This window comes from Camelus dromedarius, chromosome 18 (genome assembly GCF_036321535.1).
Source record: "Camelus dromedarius isolate mCamDro1 chromosome 18, mCamDro1.pat, whole genome shotgun sequence".
Classification (NCBI taxonomy): domain Eukaryota; kingdom Metazoa; phylum Chordata; class Mammalia; order Artiodactyla; family Camelidae; genus Camelus; species Camelus dromedarius.
The window spans coordinates 16,810,452-16,834,125 of record NC_087453.1 but is presented as its reverse complement, the minus strand read 5'-3'; the positions used below and the strand labels follow the sequence as shown (position 1 = coordinate 16,834,125).

The 23,674-nt window shown below is 48.3% G+C and overlaps 1 protein-coding gene across 2 annotated transcripts in view; it reads left to right on the top strand.

The window, feature by feature from the left end:
- Positions 1–229: 229 nt before the first annotated feature.
- Positions 230–23,674, top strand: part of PPP1R16B (protein phosphatase 1 regulatory subunit 16B) — a 94,258-nt gene continuing 70,813 nt past the window's right edge. The window contains exon 1 of one of the 2 annotated variants that reach the window (XM_064475692.1): positions 230–445. The gene's annotated coding sequence lies outside the window, so the exon portion shown is untranslated. Of the gene's footprint in view, positions 446–800; positions 936–23,674 lie in introns of those variants that run through there. The other variant, XM_031433820.2, reaches the window with a different exon arrangement.

Sequence of the window (23,674 nt, the reverse complement as noted above, 5' to 3'; positions counted from 1 at the left end):
AAGGGTCCCCTCAACAGCAATTTAAAAATAGTTAAATCCATTGTCCTGTAAAGGAAAGATGGTGCGGAGCGCAGGGGCCATCACCTCAGGAAGGAGGCTTGAGTTAGATGATAGAAGTCACCGGGTGTGTTTTGCGTTTTACTTTTAGCGTTAGATCTGAGGGAGGCAGCCCCTTTCTAGATCCTGCGCCTGTCACTCAGTGGCGGACGTCAATGGAGGTACGACCACTTCCTTCCTCCGCCTCACCTCCTTTCTTTCCAGAAAGAGGAAATGATGCGATTCGACGTCGCAGGCCACGGCCCCCATGCTCCCACTAGTCTCGTTCTCGCTCCCCGGCTCCCCAGCTGGGGGACCTGCTCCCACAGGCTCATCCCCGGGGCAAGGCCTGGTTGGGCTCCTTGATACCCTAGGAAGCCTTGAGACTCAGGCTGCGCAGGCCTTCAAGGTAGGAGACTTGAATTGCTATCACTGGTACTAATGCTGTGTGACCTTGGGTGGTTTACTGCAGCTCTCTGGGCTTCTGGGCTTCATGATGCCTTTCCATCAAATGGGAGCAGGAATACAGTCCTGGGCTTTCCTCTTTCCAGGGTAGTGGTGTTGGAGGCTAGGAGGAAGACCGTAAGGAAAACTCTTTCAAACCTTGGCGGACCCCCATCCGCCTTTCAATTTACAGCTGCTCAAAGTTGGGGGGGGGGTGAGCGCACCCGGAGAGGCGGGGATTCTTCCCGGAGCTCAGTCGCCTGCCAGGTCTAGTCGAGCGTGCGCACCCCCTTCCCTCGAGCTCAGGCCCCGCCTTGGGGGAGGAGCCGAGGGGCGGTGCGGAGGCTCGCGGCGGAGCAGAGCAGGCTTCTGTCGCCGCACCGGCAGCTGCGGCTCAGGGACGGACAGACGGAGCCAGGGCCGGGAGCCGCCCGGGGCAGGGCTCGGGAGAGCGGGTGAGTTCCCCGGCGGCGCCGCCTGCCTCCCTGCGCTCTGCGGCTTGACAGAGTAGGGATAAGGATCGCGGCGGGGAGGTTGTCCCAGCCTCCGAGGGTCTGGCCAGGGGTTTGCTGGGCGCTTTGGGGAAGGGCGGTCGGCAGAAGATAATTGAGGGTTAAGGGGAAACTGGAAAGGCGGGTACCAGGAGCTCAGGGCCGAGAGTCGGGCTGGGGTAGGGGCGTTCTTCCGGAGACGATGCCAGGGTAGGGGGTGCATTGGCAGGTTGTTGGCTGGGGCCGCCATGGCCGGATCTTGGGGCGGGTAGGGGGCTCCTGGGCTGGTTCTGGGCTCTGGGCCGCCGTCTGCCGGGGGATGCGATGCCGGGTAGTGGGAGCCACAACCGGCACCAAACAGTCCCGGCGCCCAGCCTGGGTCTCGGCACGGGGGCGCCGCCCCCTCGCGTGGTGGCGCTTGGTCCCCTCAGGCAGTGGCTGGGCGGCGGGAGCGCTCCTGCCGGGGCGGGAAAGGTCCCCAGGGCAAGCGCTCCTGCGTGCAGACCCGCCTGCCGCGGGATCCAGCTGACAGCGCCCGGCAGCCCCGGGGAGACTCGGAGCATGGTTGTTCCCGGCGTCTCCAAAGGGCCGCCGTGCGCCCGCTGCTCCGGCCGCTGCGCCAGGAGCGCTCCTCTCCTCCCAAGTCCCGCGCATCAACTCCAGCCAGAGGAGCGCCCCCGAGCGCCTAGGATGGGCAGAAACTGTGCAGCCCTCCTCAGAGAGGTCGCGCAGAGGGGTCTCCCCAAGGTCACCCGAAGTGCCCCGGCTGAGCTGCCCAGATCGTTCCGAGTGGAGAGCCAGGAGGTGCGGGGAGGGGGTGTCGTTCTCTGCCCGCCTTCTTCTCTGAGGCTGACTCCCTCCCTCCCTCCACCTCCTCCCCCAGTCCTGACCGGCTTAGCGGGAGATTCTGATGATGCAGCTCCCAGCCTCGGGCGGATAATTGAGCCGAGACGAGCTTTGAATCTGGCCCTCAAAGAACGGCCGCCAGTAAAGCCGGAGGCCCGATGCTCCCGGGCATCTCGGGAGCCCAGGGGGACAGACGCTGCTGCATAAGCGCTTCTCAGAACCGAAAGCCGAGCTGCTTGCGCGCCCATGTGATTGGATTCCACATAATGGGCTCCTGTTCTCGCTGTCAGAAGCGCCCACCAGCTCCCAGAGGCCCCGGGCACCAGGTGCCGCCTCTGAATCGCCCTCTGGGGGGGACCCAGGGCCCGAGGTACCAGGCGCCCTTGTGCCCGTAGGGCTCTCCGGGGAAGGGGCCTGCGGTTAGCCGCCTGGGCCCGTGGGGGTACTTCCCTGTGGGCCTTTCCATTTCCCATGGCTGGTGAAGCACGGGAGAAAACCCCTCCATTTGGGACGCCTCCTCCTCGATTGGTAATAAAGCTTCTTAGTTCAGCCAATGACTAGCTCTCTGCCTGAGGGCAAGGCACTTGGCCTCCCAGCCCAAGTTACATCTAGGAAGTGGGGCTAATCAGGCTGTGGGAGGATGCAGAGAGGACCCTGTGAAATGCTGGGTGCAGCGGGCACCGCAGTGTGAATGCTCTTAGGTTAATACTGGCGCCTTTTGGAATGGTTTGGAGTGGGGCGTGTCTCTTTTAGGCTGGAGCAGAAGTGGAGCCCTGGTGGGTGGTTCTGCAGGGGCTGAGGGAGTTTCCTCATCTTCCTCCCTCAGCGCTGTCAGAAAGAGGCAGCTTGCAGGCGGCTGGTGGGCGCTGGTGAATCCTTTCAGCTCTGGGCCTGCTCCCAGGGCCGTCCCACTCACCCCTCCCCAGCTCCCCATCTCCCACCTGCCTCCTGGATGTTGGAGGCAAGATGTCAACCAGGCCACTTTAGACCTTCAGCTTTGTAACTTCCCATCACCTGGAGTCTATCCAACAGTGTTCCCCTCCCTGGGAACTTCCTGACCCCTCTCCAGGTACCAGCTCTTCCCAGCCTCTGAAATGTCTTCCTCAGGAAGACAGCTTGATCCTCTTTTGGTCTCCTCTTGCTGTGCCATTCATCCGCAGGCTCTGGGGTTCCTGTGTTGGGGCTCCTCACATCCTCGCGCTCTCTGAATCTCCCCTGGCATGGAGGGATGTGGCAGGCAAGGCCCAGTGCATGCTCAGACTTTGTTGTCTTTCGTAATTGATGCTGGAGTGGAGGATAAGTTCTAATCCAGCTGTTAAGTCTGTTCAGGAGCCTGAGCCACAGGGCTAAGAGGATGCTGATGCTGGAAGGTAGTTTTTTCCCTAAGGCCACAGCCTTTTGCAGAGCCCATTTGGACTCTGGAAACTAGGGCCCCAGGTTCTTCTCAAAGCCCACTCCCCATATCCAGAGTCAACATTCTCTAACCCATGGAGGTTGCAGCCAGCCTGGTTTTATGGATCACGGAAGGCACATACCTAGATTCCTGTGCTGTACTTGGACCCTCAGTCACCTCACTGAACCTTGACGCTTCTCCCAAACTTGATCCCTCTCCCAGCCTTGCCACCCCCACCCCCACGCCACGTGCACCCAGGACTTGAAGTGATTGGTGTATAGTGGGTCCCAAGTGGCATTCTTCCAGCAGAGGCTAGGATGACCTTCTTTATGCTGAGTACATCTTAAGAGACTGGGATTCACGGAGGGCTTGGACAAGCCTTCCTCTTACAAAAAGCCCCAAGTGTGAAGAGCAAGGGAGCCAAACAGGTCTGGTTCAGATGATCGCTCTCTACTTAAAAGCTCTGTGACCTGGGTAAATGATTTACTCTCTCTGAGTCCTGGCTTTCTCATCTGTGAAATGGGAATAACAGTAATGCCTACTTCATGGGGTTGTGAGGACTCTGTGAGCCTGTGATGCATAGAAAGTGCTTAGTACAGCACCCGGTAGGGACAGGAATGCAGGAAATGATTATCATCACCATCACCACGGTTTCCTCCTTTGCACTGGGCTCTCACAGGTCCCACCGCCTCCAGTCCAGGGGAAATCAGACCTCTTCTGCCTCTAGCTATCAGGGCAGGGAAAGCCCCTCAGCCTGGGGCCCTGATTTCAGGGAATTCAAGTTCAGTGTAGGCCTGTCCCCAGGAAGTCTGTCATTCAGCCTTTCTCATCTGGCTGCCATTTTTCAGGATTTATTGATTCATTCAGTGGATGTTTACTCCATTCTAGACCTTGTGCTTAGCAAGGGATTTCAAGACGAATAAGGCAGCTCTCAGGCTTTGCAGTCTATGGGCAAAAGGTGACAGTGAGGACACCGTGGGATAACAGCTTCACTGGCAAGAGGCAAAAAGGGTTGTAGAGAGATGGATGGACAGGTGGGCTCAGCTAACCAACCCAGGTGTCATTCCTGAACCTGCCACCTTGTAGCTGGGTGGTGATGGACAGAAGCATTGCCTCTTGGGTGGTGATATGAGGAGAAAAGTGAGCCCATGTGGGTAAAAACCTCAGCTCAGAGCCTTCTAGGTATTAATCAGTGTTGGCAAATGTTAGCTGCTATTATTATTATTAGTTGACGATGACCAATAACAGGCGGGCGAATTTTGCTGTGGGAGCACATCTGAGCCCTTTAGAGATGGTTTTCCAGGTGGCAGCGGGTGGGCAGCCCGAGCCAAGAGAACAGCTTGTGCGAAGTCACAGAGGCTTCAGAGTGCCTGGTGTCCTGGAGAGCAGTGGGCAGCACTGCAGTTACAGCTGGAACAGCGTCACCCTAGGGTGTGACAGAGGCAGGGGCAGGAGTAGAGGCCAGGGAGGGAGGCAGAGGCCAACCTGCCAAGGGATCCCGAATGACTAAATGCTCACTCACCTGAAGCAGCCACCCTGCAGCTTCCAGAGTGCTGTCAGATTGCAGTCTGGGATTAACTTCTGCAGGCCGGGAAGGGCTGACCTGTGCCCGTTTGCCAGTGCGTTAACTGTCCCTTCCTCTTCCTTCTACCTGAAAAGCACAGAGGCCCCCCTCCTTCCTCCTGAGCTGCTTTTGCTACTTCCGCAACTGTTTCTTTCTTCCTGGGACTCTCATTTGAAGGAAGGGGATGTGGGTGGAGGAAGTGTCACACTCTGGCTCCCTCATTGACCATCATATTGTACCGAGTACTTTTCTGGGTGCTGGTCACTGTCCAAGGTCTTTGCCTGCATTGCCATCCAATCCTCATACCAGCTTCTCGAAGTAGATACACTTATCCCCACTGCACAGAAGGGGAAACTGAGACACAGAGGGTGAGGCCCTTTGCTAACAGGCAGGTGGCTCATCCTTGGCAGGAACTCATGTCTGGGAGTCTCCAAAGTTGCTCTGTGCTACCGTGTACCCCCTCACTCATGCTGTTGGTAAGTATCTAAAGCTGACAGCACAATGTATGGCTTCTTTCACTGTATACTCTTGGATGCTGGGCAGCAGGCATCTTGGAGATGGGGCACAGTGGAATGTGCTCCGGGTACCTGGGGACTGCCCCATTCTCTCCTGGCCCTGATTTTAGGGAAGGCCCCGTGTGCAGGCACTTGGCAAGGGGACAGTGTTCTCATATGTTTCAGAAGCCAGGGTGGCCTTCCTCGGCCAGCCGGTGTCCCACAAATGTGCCTTGTTGCAGACAGTTTGCAGTATGATTGATGCAGCAGCTGGTGGTTGAGCTCCACGGTGACCCCAGGAAGGATTGAGTTTTTTAGGATGGCTGATCAGAGCATCACGTGACCACATCCGCCACCTGTGTACTGAAGACATCAAAACAAAGGCTTGAATTTCCTTTTCCACAAGAGGCAAAGTTTAGGGCCAGGGTTCAAATCCTGCCTCTGCCTTTCACTGGGTTTTGGGCCTTGGGCAATTTCTTCACTTCCTTAAGCCAAAATTTCATCATCTGGCAATATAGGTCATATATACATAATTCAGAATTGTCACAAGGATTTGTAATCATACATAAAATTGACTTCCATGTTGTAGACAATACTGGTGTACTATCCACAAAATTCTCCTCCATAATTACCATACTTGTGATTATATGGCTATTTGTGTCATTATTCTTTTACTGTCTCCCCCACTAGGCTGATGGTTCTCAACTGGGGGCGGTTTGACCCCTTGGGACATTTGGCAATGTCTGGGGACAATTTTGGTTGTCACAGGTGGGGATGTGCGGAGGGGGAGGGGAGCTGCTGGCATCCAGTAGGCAGAGGCCAGGGATGCAGCAGTATATCCTATGGTGCACAGGGCACCCCCCACCACCAAGAATTTCCCGACCCCACATGTCCGTAGTGCCGAGGCTAAGAAAGCTTACACAGGACAGGAGGCCACTAAGATCAGTGACTGTGTCTGATTCATTCAGCCCCGTGTCCCCAGCTGCCCAGCCCGATGGCCGGCACATGGGAGACAATCAATATGCATTAAAGGGATGGATGAGGACTTGGAAGGCCTTATGTCCCTTGGAGTCCCAGAGGTTTGGCTTGCAGGACATTTTGAATGGGCAAAAAGAGATTGAGATGAACCTGAATGATGAACAGCCAATGGGTAATTCAGGCCAAAGAAATTCAGACCAAGCTATTTCCCTTCCCGAGCAGGTGTTTAGGGGCCCGAATTATCTGAAGTGTTGCTCCGATCGCTGCTGCACTTTGCCTAGACAGATGCAGGACCCACCTTTATCTGGACAAGCAGTCCGGTGCAGGGAACATAGGTGCTCGCAAGGAACGCCCTGTCAGCTAGGCCCTTGGGATTTGCTGAGCTGGGGCGCAGCTGCTGTCAGCTTCCTGTTTTTTCCCTTTCTGGTGGAATGAAGGAAACCCACTGAATGGCTATTTTTCCACTGACATTCACAGCAATGTGATAGGCCTTGGATTAATGAGGTCAAGCTCCAGTGTGAAATCTGCCCAATAATTTGAAGCTTGGCCAACAGGAAGACATGGCTTGTTTTCTTTGGGTATTCGATGTCTTTGGATGGCTTTGGCCAGGGAAGTTGGGGTCACGACTCTGTACAAAAGAAGGGAATGTTTTACGCCCCGGGTTTATAGAGGCTGGAGTTGTTGTCTCTGTGTCAATTTCAAGCTTTCAGTTGTTGTGTCTCCCTTTAATTTAGGAAGGTTTCTTTTATAGTAGACTTTGAAATAAATAATTCATTAAAGCAAAGGTTCACCGTGAGACCCAGGCTGGCTGCTGAGCGTGGATCTGGGCTATTGAAAAGACCAGACTGTTTTTCCAGGGCTCTTCGGGAGTTTGAAGGAAAAGATTGGCCCCAAAGGGTGTTTGGACAGGTCGGAGGTGCACATTGGTTAGAACTTACTCTGCTGGGGGGAAAGGGATCTCAGGCATATGCCTCCAACTTGCTCACCATCGTCTTGGGGTTTTTGTAAAATGCAGAATTGGATTCAGTAGGTCTGGGGACGGAGCATCCCCATTTATAAGAAGCCCCCATTCTGCTGGTCTGAGAACTGCGCTTTGGGTAGCAAGGGTCTGGGGAACCCCAGACTACAGGTGAGGGGTCCCTGGTGTCACCCACTCAAGCACAAAAGCAGAATTAGCCTGCTGTGCCTGTGCACGCAGCCACCTGCTCTGCGGGCTGGCCTACTTACTGCGCTCCTTCTCATTGTGCCCGGGTCTGGGACCAAGCATGAGGGTAAGTCTGCTTGCTCCCAAGGAGCAATGGAAACAGCCAGAACCGGTGTGAGGGGCGTCTCTTGCTTCCAGAAACATGCGTCCAGGGACACACTGTTCTTGGGTCACCTGGTCACCCGGGGCTTATTAAACATCCAGATCCCTGGGCCCTAGCCCGGCCCACCTGCATCAGAACTGACCAAGGTTGGGCCCTGGGAGTCTGTATTTTTAAAAAGTGTGCCAGGCGATTCTGATTCCTAGCCAGGCTGCTGGAGGGGAAGCCGACAGGAAGAATTGGCAGCACGTGGAAGTTAATTGCTCAGCAGGATGTGTAAGGTTGTAGAGCTGTGTACTGCCTGCTGGCACCCAGCTGACGGAGGGGCCGACAGCTAGCCTGCTCTGCTCGCCAACCCCTGCAGTGTTACATCTGCCTAGAAGGAAGGGCATCTTTTTCTTTATATTAATAATAATTATTAACATTTGGCGCTTTTTGTGAGCCAAGCACTATTTAACTTTTAGTCCTCCTAGCAACTCTAAGAGGTGACATGACTATGCCCCTGATTTTATTGCTGAGGAAAGTGAGGCACAGAGATTCGATGACTTGCCCTAGGTCGCACAGCTCGTAGGTGGTGGAGTCAGGATTGGAAACCAGGACATCTGGCTTCAGAGTCCTTGCACGTAATCATTACCCTCTTGGGCTTTTGGGACATAAATGCTGTTGTACTTCATAAGCTGTCCCTGCCCTGAGGGCGTGCCTTTTTCTAGTTCTTCCCCAGATGGGGGAAAGGCTGGCTCCGGAGTCAGACCTGGGTTCGATCCCTGCCTCTACCACTTCCGGTAACCTTGAGAAGTTACTCACTAACTTCGTTGAGCCTCAGTTTCCCCATGTGTAAGATGGGAATAATAATAGCGTGGGATGACAGGGTTAGCTGTTTAGCCTGTGCTTGGTGCACAGGGTATACTTGATACATGCCAACAACTGTTATTACAGTAGTATCAGTAAAGGCAGCCCCTGGGAGGCATAGACAGCTTCAGAGCAGAGGGCATAGGTGAGCCGAGCCCTGTGTCACTTATGTCCCTGGGGGCTGGGTCTGCTTTTTTGTGCACCCAGGTTACTTATGTCTGTTACCTACCTAGGCATTCCTAGCTGTTGCTTCTTGGCTCTGGTTACAGGCCCCAGTGTCCATGCCAGCCTGGTGAGCTCTCAGAATTTCTTGGCTCCCAGAATGTTTCAGAGTCTCAGTCAGAACTGGCTTTATTTCCTGTCATCCAAGAGCAAGTAGAAGGCACACATCCTCACACTTATTTTTTTCAGGGCTCTTGGCTCTTCTCAGTGACTCCCTGTCCCCAGATTCCTTTCTGGAACTCTGTAGTCATCACCGGCTCCCCCATGGCCTGGGCAGAGAGCAGACTTTGCCTTGGAGTCTTTGCCTCTTGCCTTATAAAGAACTAGGGAAGAGTTTCTCCAGAATTTCATTTGTTTTCTTCTTCTTCTTTTTTTTTTTTTACATATGAAATCAAGCTTTTATTTTCTTATTGTATCTTATGCTTTTTAACGATAAAAAGACAAACTCATTATTAAAATTCAAATAGTACAGAAATGTGGAAAATCGAAAGTGAAGTTTCCCCAGTCATCATCCCACGCCACTCATTCTTTTTCCCCAGAAGAAATCCCTGAATGTTTTATGTGTCTTTCCATATATTTCTTATGCATATACAAATCCACATTCATTTACATGTTTATCCTCTTTTTTGTTTTTGACATATCTAGACAGCACTCTTCTGAAACTTCCTTTTTCACCTAATTTATCTTAGCATATGTCAACACACGTAGATCCACCTCCTCCTCAAGGCTACATGATGGTCCAGTGATAAAACTTTACCGTCATTTGTTTTCTAGTCCCTTGCTGATAGTGATTATTTCCAGTTTTTTTCCTACTATGCACCCATGATGCTGTAACATCCTTGCTTGTACAGCGTGTATCTTTGTACACTGGTATGATTTTATCTGTAAGGAAAATTCCCTGCTGTTTGAACTATGACATTGTCAAATTATTCTCCCAAGAGCCAAACCAATTTCTATGCCCTCGACCGGGTGTGTGAATGCCCCCTTTCTCACCCCCTTCTCCAACACTGAGTATTAAGTAACTTTAATTTTTGCCGGATTCAGATAGGAATAAAACAGAAAGCATGTTTCTCAGTCAGCTTCCAAGTTACTTCAAATTTTATTACCCTTTAGACTGTGGCTACATAAAGATTGTTAAATATTCAAGAACTACGTTTTACCTGGCTTGATCAAGCTTGGAATTTGAGCTAGAAAAATTAAATTAAACCAGTTCCTATCCTTAGGTTGGTCTCTGCCTCCTGAAGGAAGCAGACCTGCGGACAAATAAAGTAAGAATAAAGCGGTATGCTTCGAGCTGTGCTAGAGAAAAGTCTCAGCTCAGTTTTGTTTGATAAACTCTTCAAGAATATCACAGAAGAATTTGTAAAATACAGTGTACACTTTATCCCAGTGGGAGGTGGGTACTTGAAATCGTCAAAAGAAAATGACTTGTTAGTAGGACAAAGTGCACGCAGCTCACCCCTAGTGGGGGCAGCGGAAGAGGTGGGCAGCTAGAAAGGGATAAGTAATTTTGAAATAGTCTCTTTGGTGGTTTCCATGTTTACTAATGGGGTTTGTTTGAGGGCAGCTGAACAGAAATGCAGCTGAGTCTGCAGCTGGTGCTGATTACCCATCACACTTACCTGGGCAACTGTGTATGTTAGTCCAGAAAGAGTGAAAGCAAGAGAGTAAAAGGCTGGCTTTGAAGATCCATGAGCTTGGAGCCCATAGAGGTTGGACATGGGTAGCATGAATCGATGGTTACCGCAAGGGTTACAAGGTGTGCTCTGAACAGTGCCCATTGTAGACTGGATGCGCAGAACGGGCGTTCAGTGAATGAGTGAGCATCAAAGGTGTCTCTGTCTTGTCAAAGGGCCTCCTCCTCAAAAAGAATAGATCCATTTAGAAAGAGGTATGATCACCTGATCTTACCGCCTGTGGGGATCCATGCCTTAGCAATACATTTTCCTTGGGCCACCTGCCTCAGCTAGCTCTTCATTCGCTTGGGATAACTTAAGAACAACACAGGGCAAGCAGTGGTTGAGAATATCTGAAACAGTGCTGTGGGATGAAACTATCCATCATTTTACAGCAGACCTTCTAAGCTGGGATCTATAGAGCCAACTGCAAAGCAAGCAGAGTTGAAAAGATTCTGTGGAGCGAGAGGCAGTCCTGACATATCCGTTCATGGATGGTAAAGAGGAGCCAGGGAAGGTACATCCTGGGTCTGGTTCTGGTGTCCACTGTCTTGCCCCAACAGCCAGGTTTCTTTTGTCTGGTTTGATGCTACAGCTCTGGTTCCAAGCCAGAGGACCACTGCCTATAGAACTGACAGAATAGTCTCAGTGAATTCAGTCTCTTGGTCCCCCACCTCCTGTCTACCCTCTCTATCTACTGAACACCTACCACATGCTGGGTGACTCTAGGGTGGATGTAAAGGTGAATAGCATATGTCTCTTGTCTTTCGAGAGCATCTGGTCCAATGGAAGAGGCAGACCTGAAACTAACAATTACTCCGGAGTGTTGAGTGCCGCAACAGAGATGTGGTCAAATGCCTTGGAATTAGAGAGGAGAAAAGAAACCCATTTGGCACAGATAAAGAGCAATTTTGGAGGGAATAAAAGGAGCCGTGAGACAATGTTGTGTAAATGAGACAAGGCAAGTCAAGTGCTGAGCATGGTGCCTGGAAAGCACTTAAGACATGATCGATATTATCATTACAGCACTTGCGCGAGCTCTCAAAGAACCAGGAAGAGCTTGCCAGGTGGAGAGAAAGGAGGATATTGCCACTTAATGGAACAGCACGAATGAAGGTGAGGCAGGCAGTGTGGTGGAGAGTGAAAACTCCATGGGCTCTGTAGCAGAGAAATCTAAATCTGTGTTCAAATCCTAGTTCTGCCACTCACTAGTTGTGACTTGAGGGATAAAGGCTCATCGTGGGGATCACAGTTAATTTACGTGTAGTACCTGACATGTAGCAGATGTGTCTCAACAAATGGTGGGTACCACTGCGGGGGTGTGAACCCATCAGACCTATTCAGTGTAGCTGGAAAATTGAGTGCTTGGTGGCTTGGGGGTGGGGAAGGAGTTAGGATAGCCAGGGATAAAGCTGAAAATATCAAAGCCAGATACAGGATGGTCTGGACTATTAGGCCAAGAAATTTAGACTTGACTTTATAGGCAATGGGGAGGCATTTAATGCTTCCTTACAAGGGAAAAACAGGATCAGACTTGTGGCAGAATGAAAACTCTGCCAGTGGTGTGGATTGTGGGTTGGAAGGTAAGAGATAGAAGCAAGAAGAACATTTTGGGAAAAGCTGCCTTCTATGTTCCTGTCTTGGCAACCCAAAGCCCACACTAGCCTAGTGAATGCTCTGTTAAGTCCTGCAGTCAAGTGTGCCTAGGGAGGCAAATAAGGGCAGTGGTTCAGAGTATGGCTTCAGTGTCAAGGCCAATGTGGATTTGAATCCTTTTGGACAGGATTTGAATCCTAGGACAGAATCCTAATCCTGTTGCTTACTGGCTGTGTGACCTTGGGCAAGTACATAACGCCACTGCACTTTAGTTTACTCTTCTATAAAATGAGGATTAATAGTACCTTTCTCATAGGCTTGTTGTGTGATTAAATGAAATAGTGTAGATAAAGCATTTAGCTTAGCTCAAGGAATGTAGTAAGTGTTCAATAAAAATAAATTTTTAAAAATTGTTTATTTCACCACAGAACCCTTTCCCCATGTAACACCTATTGATCTCCTCTGGAGCTCCTAGTGTCCTACAGACAGCATGTGCTTTAGACTTTCTCGAGAAGCAGAAACACTTTCTGCTCCAGAAAATAGTAAGGAAGGTTGCCAAGTTCTAACACAGTGGTTCTTGGATGCACAGTAGACCCACCTGCGGAGTTTTCAAAAATGTTGATTCCTGGCTGCACCCCAGACTAGTTAACCTAGAATCTCTTGATGTGGGACCCAGGCATTAGTTTTTTTTTTTTTTCTTGTCTTTTTTTAATATTAATAATTAATTAATTTATTTTTATTGAAGTATAGTCAGTTTACAATGTTGTGTTAATTTCTGGTGTACAGCACAGTGATTCAGTTATACATATATATATATATAGTCCTTTTCATATTCTTTTTCACTTTAGGCTATTACAAGATATTGAATATAGTTCCCTGTGCTATACAGTAGACCCTTATTTATCTATTTTCTAGTATTTAGTATCTGCAAATCCTGAACTCCCAGTTTATCCTGCCACCTTTCCCCTTCCCTGCCCACTGTAACCATAAATTTGTTTTTTATGACTGTTTCTGCTTTGTAAGTAAGTTCATTTGTGTCATTTTTAAAGATTCCACATATAAGTGATATCATATGGTATTTCTCTTTCTGGCTTACTTCACTTAGGATGACAATCTCCAGGTCCATCCATGTTGCTGCAAATGGCATTATTTTATCCTTTTTTATGGCTGAGTAGTATTCCATTGTATATGTATACAACTTCTTTATCCAATCATCTGTCAGTGGACATTTAGGTTGCTTCCGTGTCATGGCTATTGTAAATAGTGCTGCTTAATTTTAATGATTTATTAAGGTAAAACAAAGAAAAGTACACATATCCTAAGTGAATGACTTTTTCACCAATTGAACATGCCCACGTAAGCCATAACCTGCTCAAAAAACAGTATTATCAGTACTCCAGAAGCCCCTCTTATACCCCTTCCAAGTCTTCGTACCCCAAACCCACTATAATGATTTGATAGCATAGTTTTGCTTTGCCTGTTGTTGAATTTTACATAAATGGAGTCATATAGTATGCATTTTTGTGGCTTATTTTGGTTAACATTTTGAGAGATCTGTATCATCAAGTGTAATTGTATATTGTTCATTCTCACTTCTATGCTATGTTCCATTGTGTGAGTACACCATAGTTTTTTTCCAAACTACTGTTGGTGGGCATTTTGGAAAGTTTATACTTTGCAACTGTTACAAACAGTGCTATTAACATTCTTGTAAATGCCTTTTGGTGAATATATATAGAAATTTCTGTTGGGTATATTCCTAGGAATGAAATTGCTGGATTATAGGGCATCATATGTTCAGCTTTACAAGATATTGCTGAGCAGTTTTTTAAAGTGGCTGTACCAATTTATATTTCCACTTGGTTTATGAGAATTCTTGCCAACCGTTGGTATTTTCTGTCTTAAAAAAATTGGCCACTCTGGTGGATATATAGTAGTCTTGCTTTGTGATCTTAATATAGGTTCCCAGCATCTCCAGGTGATTCCAACATGAAGCCAAATTTGAGAACCTTTTTCCTAACAGTTTTTGAAAAAGAAAAACACCCATTAATGGAACTGTATAAAGAGATGTTATAATATAAAAATGACAAGTGCCTCCCCATTGACTCTCTTTGACGTCTGTACCCTGAGTTTTTTATAGATCTGATCTGTGTAATCAGCCAGAGGAGGATGCTTTTTCTGTGGAAGGAGAATGTAGAGGTGTATTAAACCTGACAGCCTGCCCCTCGTCCCTCTGTGCTTTATGTGGGACAAATGGTTCCATCAGGAGTGATCTGGAAGCTGGATAGAGCCCATGGCAGGACTTCAATCTCTTCTTCCAATTTAAGAAGTGAAAGAGGAGGGAGGACATGAGAAATGAGCAGCAGTCTATCCAGATGTCGTCAGATGAAAATATCTGGTCTTCAGGATCAGAGTTTAAGATTTTTTGTTGTATTTTTGCTCCCCAGAGCTTGCCCAAGACCTGGCACTTGGAAGATGCTTGAGAAAATGAGCATTGAATTTCATATCAGAACTGTGTAACTGTCCTGGTGAAAAGCACAACTCACATGGATGCAGAAGAAGGTGTTGATAGGGATTTAGCCCATCTGATGAATAGTTGTGCTCTCCTTTGTAGTTTCTGTGCTGTGGCTGATTTTTCCTGTTTATTTATTACAAGCATATTTTCCTTTATACCCTCAAGCAAAGATATAATAGCTGTTTTAAAATCTTTATCTGTGAACTTCAACAGCTGGGTCATCCTGGGGTAGATCTCTATTGATTGCCTTTCCTCTTGAGTTTGAGTCACATTTTCCCGTTTGCTTTCTAAAATTTTTTTCTAGTAATTTTATGTTACATCTAGAACACTATGAATGAGACTTGAAGAGACTCTTGATTCTATTATGTTCCTCAGAACAGTCATGATTTAAAAAATCAGTTAACTTGACCAAACAAACTCAAAACTCAGTTTGGGGTAGGCAGCAGCTGAAATCTTTCTTTAGTCCTTTTAGCCTTAGTTGGGCTGCTTGGAACCTGCCCTGTACATGCATCACTCAGGGAGATTTGGACAGAATTTCTACTCAGCATTTGGGGCTACCATCTGTGACTCTTTTCTGGGATTTTTTTTCTCCTCACTTTCCAACTGTAGTTACCTGAACTATATCCTTTTAATTCCTCAAACAGCAAGAGCAAAGGTTTTCATCCAGGTTGTAGTCACCATGTACGACATTGACTGGAACCTGCCTTTGGGTAAAAAGCTACAAAAACATGGAATTTTCCTACTACAAATTCCTTTCTTTCAAGGGTTGACTCCCCTTCCGTTTCTGTCTGCTTGTGGGTGAACAAATCTAGTGCTTTCCAGTAGGTTTTGTGTGTGTGTGTGTGTGTGTGTATGTGTGTGTGTGCAGAGTTCACAACAGTTATATTGTGAGAGAGTAGGTCCAATCAGAGCTGCTCTGCCATTACCAGATCAGAACCTTTCAGATAGCTTTGTTCATTAAGGGGCCCTCAGAACCCCGCTACTTTACTGCCTAGCACATAGTAGATGGCAGTGGATATTTATTTATTGATTAAATGAATGCAGCTTTAAATTTAAAATGGAAGTAAATTAGAAGATAAAACTGCCAGAAGAAAATCCTGAAATTAGTTACTCACTGATGACATAAAATAGAGAGGATGTTTAGAAATTTGCTGGAGAAAATGATGAGTGAGAGGAATGAGATAATATTAGGGCCTCTGATAGGTGAGTGTGGACCCCAGTGGCTAACAAAGAGAACCTGAAATTTCAATACAAGGAGATAAATTCAATCGTGAGAGTAACATCACTTTCATGGGACTGAATCTATGGCTTATGGAGAATTTACTATGTGCAACAGAAATAAAGCCGGTCAAAGGGGAGGCAGAGGTATGCTTGGAGTTCTGTACACCCAAGAGGAGCCAAGAGGAGGGACTCAAAGCGAAGGAACTTTGGCTGCTGATCAAAGAGGGGAGGAACAAAAATGATGTAAAGGCAGTCTACTACGGCTTGCTTCTCTGCACGGTAACTTAAAGGGCACAGATCCAGCACTGAGAGACTTCAAAGCCCATGGATTGGGTGGAAACTTCACTTACCAAAATTCAGAGCGTCTGCAAACTTCCCGATTTATTCTATTGACAGTTTCACCTCCCGGAGAGTAGAGGAGAGAGGACATTTGCTGTTATGAATCTGGTTTGGGAGCTGTTGGGTGAAGTGAAAATGAGAAAGTGCTCACCAAGAAAGGGAACACTAGTCATACGGGGGCTGAGTTCACAGGGCTTGGAAGGCAGATTTTATGAAATTTAGGATGAGATACATATATTTCCTGCCTAAGCCTCTGAAGGTGATGACAGCTCCAATAGTAAGGGAAGTTATGACTGTAATCAATTATCCCCTCTCTGTGTAGATTTCATTTATTTTCCTGCAAGGACGCCTCTTCTTGCTCCTAGTCATGCTTCTGTGGGCCATCTTCCCTGTCTGACGTTTTGTCTTTTATCTTCAAGCAGGGGAGATATTAAAAATACTTAACTGTCACAGCACAGGCACAGACCAGTCGGAAGAGTTGCCAGCCACACGCAGCTGGAAGGTCAGCCCAACATATAGGTTTCTTAACCTCTCCGAGGCTCAATTTTCTCCTCTTTGAAATGCGAACAATACCTACATTGCAGAGTTGGTGCAGTGATTCCAAATGATGTTACATGTAAAGAATTTGACCTACGGAAGATGTGCAGTGCACAGAAGCTCCCATTATTACCCTGCATTCTTTATCTCTGGGTTCATTTCACCTACACAAGTTATAGGTTCTGTGATGCGTACCTTTAGTTTCATTAAGCATGTGTTTTTACTCTATGCTGATTCCAGCACAAGTATTTGTTTTATTACAAATTGATCTGCCTGGTTTGTTAGTCGAAATGTCCTCTTATCTCCTAGGTCATTAACATCTTGGATTTTCTAAAATCTTCTTGCATTTCATGAGGAAGATCTTTTAAAGCATTTGTGGTTCTTTAAAAGTTTTTTTCCCCGTTCCTTCTTTCTCTTCCTCCTTTTACATATGTAGACTGTGGAATCAGATAGACCTGGCTTCGGATCCCAGCCCCACCACTTCCTGGCTGTGCAGTTCACTGGTATCCATTGTCTGCATTACTCTCGTCCTTTGGCTCTTTGTTCTTTCTTCCTCCCGTGTAGGGCTTTCTTTTTTCAGTCCAACTCTCTGTTTTTTTAGTGTCCTTGTTTCCTTGGAATTTTTCTCCAAAACTCCATGAACAAACTATATGAAAAGCTTTTAAAAATTCCCATATCAGATACTTCCTAATTGGCTAAGAACGCCCCTGGCTAAAGGGGAGGAGATATCTTTGAGGTTTCTGAAGTGGAGAGAGGCATCTTGTTAGGAAGCAAACCAGAGTCCCCTTCCTCCTTTATGTTGGTAATGGCGTGAGACCCAAGATGCTTAGGATAGATGAGGATAGATGAGTATAGATGAGGCAGTGATCCCTGCCCCACCCTCTTCAAATATGGACCCCATCCAGTTAGGAGCAGGGTGCTTATCTCCCTCCTCTCCAGAGGCAGTGTTGGGCGAGGTGGCAGTCCCTGCTGGCTTAGCATCCTTCTTTCTAGAACTGGAATCCAGTCAATTTAAGGGGATGGAGTCATGGAGGACAGTTCTTCATTCTACCCTGCAGGGCAAGTTATTGGAGAAATTCTTACTAGAACCTAAGATATTCTTGACCCTTGTCTACCATTGAGGCTGCAGTGCCCTTGGTTTAATGATACACTGGTATTTGAGGGGTCTTTCCACTCAGTCTGATAACTTTCTAGATGTTTGTGTTGAGGACAAGAGGATTCAGATCAATGGAGCAAAGGCAAGTATTTAAATCCAAGTTTAGGCGAACCTGACGCAGAACAGAATTGCATATTTAGTTTGAGCGCGTGCAGCCACATCCCACGCCATCATCTGTGGCAGACATTACTAATTGATCACAGCACACATCTCTCCTGTTATCACATGGGGTCTTATAACTCCTGCCATCACTGCGCTCCAAGAAGCCACCACCACCCCTAAGGTTGGCACAACAGAGGAAAGCTTAGCCAAGGATGTCATACTGAGAGAGGGCAGCAGAGCGGGCAGAGGCCACTCCAGGCTTAGCCAGTGTGAATGGCCATCCCCTGTTTAATAAATGTGTAATCCAGGAGGGCATTCTTTGGCCACAGGTGGCCTCCTTTGGAAAATGATCCCTCCAGCTGCAAAGGGAGTTTTCATCTCCCTGCAAAGGGAGGGGGTGGACCACACTCCCCCAAGCCTGGAGAAGCAGTATGTGTAATTTGACTCCCATTTCCCTGTGCTTAGCTATTACATAAGCTTCTTTAGAAGACTGGCTGTTTGGTTTAGCACCGTGATGATGACTGACTAATGTGTTCGGAGACATCATGTCACTTTGCATGTGCCCCATCCTTGACACCTCTGTTCTGTCCTCTACAGCCTCCCCCACACTGGCATTCTTACCCACAGGCATGTGGGCCTCTTGTGGATTGAGGTTCATAGGGAGAAGTGCGTGGAAGATGGGCATGTTCATGGGTTTTTCTTCACCCGTTCGAGCTGTGGCTTCCTTTGAAGTATTCCTGGAGCTGAGTCAGAGAAAGCTATCTCACCTTCACAGCTAGAATGAATCCGAACATCATCAATTAATATACTTGGAATGGTCCTTCCATGCTGTCTAGCCTGGTGATTACCAAGTGCTGGGCTGCAAATATGGTGCCAGAGTGTTTGCTCCTAATACAGATGATCTGTCTGCCAGGGTAGGATGGGAGCTCACCAGGCCAGTCCCACCTCCAACCCTGCATGGACCGTCTCTCACAGCAGCCTCATGGGTGGTCATGGAGCTCCTCGTGGCAGGGACCCCAGCATCACGCTATGGCTGGGCTTTGTTGAATTGCCAGTGTTAGACAGTTTTTCTTCATGCTAGGCTGATTCTGCTTTTTCATTTTACCTGCCGATGATCCCAACTCTGCCCTCTGGACTTGGAACAAAGCTGATCCTTTTGTTCATGACTTTTGTTAAGGCTTGGTCCTGTATTCCCAGTATGGCCCTACCAGTGCAGGCAGAGGTCAGCTGGGCTATTATCTCAATGCTGGCCATGATTCTTTTCCTGAGAGAGCTCAAGATGCATTAGTTGCTTGATGGATCACTGTGTTTTTGTTGAATTTGTGGTTGTTGAGTACTGCCACCCTCCCCTCTCCTCCACCTTCCGCCCCACAATAAACTCTTGCCAAGTTGGGTTACAGTAAATGGGCTTCAGAGGACAGTGACAAATCCAGGCCAAGCCCAGGACCACCACTCAGAAATCTGAATGCAGGACCACAGGTGGCAGAGGCAGAGCTAAGGAGCAGAACCTCGGGGACCTGAGTCCCACAACAGATTTAAAACTGGGATGTCTGTCTAGGATGACTGTGCCTGAAGTCTAGAAGGTTCATTACAGCAGGGGTAGAACAGAGAGTCCACAAAACTCCATGAGAATGGGGTTGGTGGGGGGACAAGGCTAATTTCTAATTCAAATATTTGGAACATTAAGGGCCCCAGAAGTCTCTTTGCTCATGAGTAAAGCATCTTTATACTGGGGGATGGGGGTGGGGGTGGGGGTTGGCAGGAAGGGGGAAATGACGCTATTATTCACAGAAGTGTGTTGTGGGAGGGCGGGGGTGTGCATCCTTTAGCAGAGAAAGTGTGTCCCAAGTGAGCTCAGAAGGGGGAAAGCCGGTGCTGCGTTTTGTTTTCCTTTTCCCCTTGTGCTCAATGGTACAGGAAGCGCGAGGCGCAAGCGCTCACGGCCTTCCTCCCGGCTGCTGCCAATATTGTGTGGAGAAGAATAGCTGTAGAAAAGGAAAAAAAAAAAAAATCTTAACGTTTTAACAGTGTGAACTTTGAGACACTGTCTGACTCATGTTTTAAAGTCTCTTCAGTTTGAATTTACCTTCCTTCGTGTTGTTTTTCTCAAGGCACCAGGCTCGAGTCCAGAGATGTGTCAACCCTGGGATGGAGGCGTCGCAAAGCCTGGGCCTCTTTCCCCCATCTCAGGGGGCGGGGCTGCTGTGGGCACCGGGCCTTGGCCTTCCAGCCCTTCTTCAAGGCTGGCCTCAGCTTGGCGGCTGCAAGATGGCCATTTCAGGGGAAGTGGAGGTATCTGGTAATATGCCTCAGCAAGAGACCACTCATGCTGCTTCAGGCAACATCTTTCTCTGGGGGTTCCATTCCTGAATCCCTAAAAGCAGCATTAATGTCTGTTAGGGTACTTTTGGCTACAAGTAACAACAATCAATTCAACTAGCTTAAACAACAAAAGGGATTTTGTTGGCTTGGATAGCTAAAGTCCTGAGGTCCCTAAATGGAAGGGCCCTCTTTCCCTGCTGTGACTCCCAAGTATCGGCTTTGTCCAAAGCCAGCCTCCTGCATAGCAGGTGGCAAGATGGGGGCAAGATGGTGGCTTCTGGCAGCAATTGCCGTTCATGCTTCCGGTTCACAAGCAGTGGGAATAGAGAGCTTAGTGGGAATGACCAGCTTAGGTCATGTGCCTACCCCCCAGCCAATCATGCTGGAGGGACTTAGGCCAGCGCTGACAGGCTCTGGCCAATCAGGGCCCAGCACAGAGTGATAACTGGGAGAACTCCAAAGCCCACCGCCAAACTGTCTCTCAATGGGCCCGTGCCTTTATTCCTCGTCTTGTTTCCTCAGAGGCATATCATCCCCCAAACATCACTCCCGTAATAGCCTTCTTTTCATTTTGGGGGAGAGGTTCTGTAGTGCACCCTGCCCATGCCCTCCACCTCGCGCTTCCCCTCAAGGCTCAACTCTCGGGAGCGCAGCCGGTTTCCCTAGACGTACACTGCTGGTTTCTCCCTTTCTAGGGCAGCAAGGATCAGTGGAGGCACCAACGGGAATCAAGCTCAGGCTCTGTCAGACAGCAACCTGAGGCTGAATCGAGGCTCACTCCAATAACCTGTTCCTGCCTCACTGAGGCTAATGTGCCTTGGCTTCAGACTTCAGGCTGTCCATGATCAGATTATTTTGATTCATCCACCCAGACCTCAAACAGCCGTTTGTTGGAAAAATTAAGTACCGCGCCCTGTTTGCCCTAGCTTCTGATTTCTCTTCTCAGAGCACACACACTTCCGGATAACGTCACCCCCAACATGGCCTCTGTGGACCCCTCCCCCAACCGCCTCTCCAGCCCAGCGCCTCCATTAGACTTGCGGCCCCACGTGCCCAGTTCTCAGCAAGTTGGTCCATCTGGATGCTCTCACAACACACGAGCTCGATATGTCTCCTTGGAGCTGGTTTTCCTCCAAATGAGGTCCTACTTGGGGATCCCCTTTAAGTGTGGATGATGCCATTGCTCTTCCGGGTCCTGGCAGTTTGGGCTGTGTCCCTGTTACCAATCAGGGGTGTCTCTGGAAGTATGGACAGGTGCACCCGGGTCTCATGAGGGGGCCAGGACTTCTGAGGGCTGCCCCAGCACCCAGGCCAGTGCCCTGTCTTGGGGGCTGCCCAGCTGCTGTGTTAGCAGCATGATGGCAGTTCTTTAATTAGACCAAGCAGGGTTTTCTTGGTCGGGGGTGGGAGGAGGTGTGTGGGTCTATTGGGGGAAACTAGGTCACCTGAAAACCAGCAGTCAAGAGGGAGCTGTCCTGGAGCCCCAGCTCCAGGGAACCCGGAGGGGCGAGCCGGGTGGAGCTGGCAGGGAGAGCAGAGTTGGAGAAAATATGCCCTGGCCCCCTTTTTTGGCCCTTGGGAGACGTTGTCCTCGCCTTTCTCCAGGGGGCTGAGCAGTTGTCCTGATTCCTTCATGTGAGCAAACTGTCCAAGCCAGAGAAGGCACAGCAGTTGAGTGCCTTCTGTCTGAATGGGGCCTGCAGGAGGGAGCACTGTACTGGGAGTCAGGCCCAGGGTTCAAGTTACTGCTCAGTCTCCGTATCCTGTGACTGTGTCCCCCACTCCCTTGTGCTTCTGCTTTGTCATCCATCCAATAAGCAGGGACCATACCTGTCTTTATCCTGCTGTACCCTAGCCCTTAGTCCTAGCATGTGGTAGACATCTGAGAAATATTTGTCAGATGAAATAATGAGCTCATAGGAGTGCATCTCTTATAAGATTGTTGTCATTGAGGGTCAGTGGCCAGGTGTTCCCCAAATGCCAACCACTTACAATTGTTGCTAGCACTAAATACCATCATCATCATCATCATCATCATCATCATCATCATTATTATTTTTTGCTACCACTTAGCAAACTTTCCACTGGAGTCGATTTATTTAAAAGGAAAATTTTCTATCACTCCCATAAATAAACAGTAACTGTGAAACCAAATCCACAGGAAAAAAAATCGTGTTATTGTATTCTATCCTAGACACAATTGCTTGCCCAAGGCTATGAGCAGGAGGTCTGTGTTCTCTTTGTTTACAAGGGAAATTGACATGGTTGTAAAGATGTTAAAGGAGTAGCCCTGAACTGACACTTCTGGATAAAATCTGATAGATTGAAAAAGAAGTGAAAATGATGTAACTCGCTCTCTCTAAGTCCATGTTATATTAAGCCGTGTCCTGTACTTTTGAAAATTCCCTTGGGGGAGGGGTTCTCTTTCCACACTTAGGGAAACACCTGGCTGGGATAATGGCTGAGGAAGTTATTGGAAAGGATTAAGAGTTTTAACAGAGCTGCTGGTATGATTATTCTTATCTTTGGTTTTAACATGTTTTTGGTAACTCCCATTTATTAGGTGAGGAGTGAATACTTAATAATGAAGAATTGAGTAACCATCTGTGTAGAGAAGCTTAGGGGCGAAATAAATTGTACAGAATACTTAGACTGATCTGACATCAGTGGACATTTTATTGTCTGGCCGGTGAGGGAAAATTTGCCGTCTCCAGAGATAGCTGCTGGGCCACAAGTTCTTCTTCAATTGCTTATTGGACAGCTCTGGAGACCGGGTGTCTGTTCTTTGGGTGCACACCACTGCTCTCCTATACCGTGGTCCTGTTCTTTATTGAGGAGACTCATAGTTCTTGTGCAGATTGGACCTCTGGGTATTTGGAGACTGCTGTCTCATTCTGCCTAAGACAGGACTTGCAAACTCAGGTGACCAGAGCCAGCAAGTGATGCCAATTAGTGAAGGAGGTCAGGTGGGAGTCATGGGAGACAGTGGGGACTTTTGGAAATCAGAGGGATGGGCCCTGTCTGAAGGGGACAGTTTTACTCCATACCTGCTGATTGTTGCCATTAAGCCCAGCATGGCCAGGTACTGAGATGTTTGAAGAAAAGCTAAAATTTCGATTTTGGATATAAAATCTTACAGTTTTAAATGTTAGCAGTGAATGACAATATCGTAAAACATGGTGTGGACCAAAACCCAACCAACCAACCAACCATCCAAACATGATGTGGACCACAGGGGACTTTCTGGTTGCCTGGCCCTGAACCCCCAGTTGCTCACTGCTGCCTCCTAGACTTCTGTTCAGTTTGGGCTGGGCAGCCCCATCCACTTCAAGCGTGATTGGTGTGTGTTGGTTCCCAGAATTCCCTTCACGATGGTCAGCCCCTCTGCGTGCCTTTGAACAATGCCAAGCTCCTTCTCAGCCCATGTCTTCTCACCTGATGAACTCATCTTTGGAGATTCAAATCAGTTACCTTCTACTCTGGGGAGCCTTTCCTCATAACCCCAGGCAGACTAGCTCTTCCATTTTCTAGCTGTGTGATGTTGGATAGGTTAATTAATTTTTCTGTGCCTTGGTTTCCTTATCTGTGA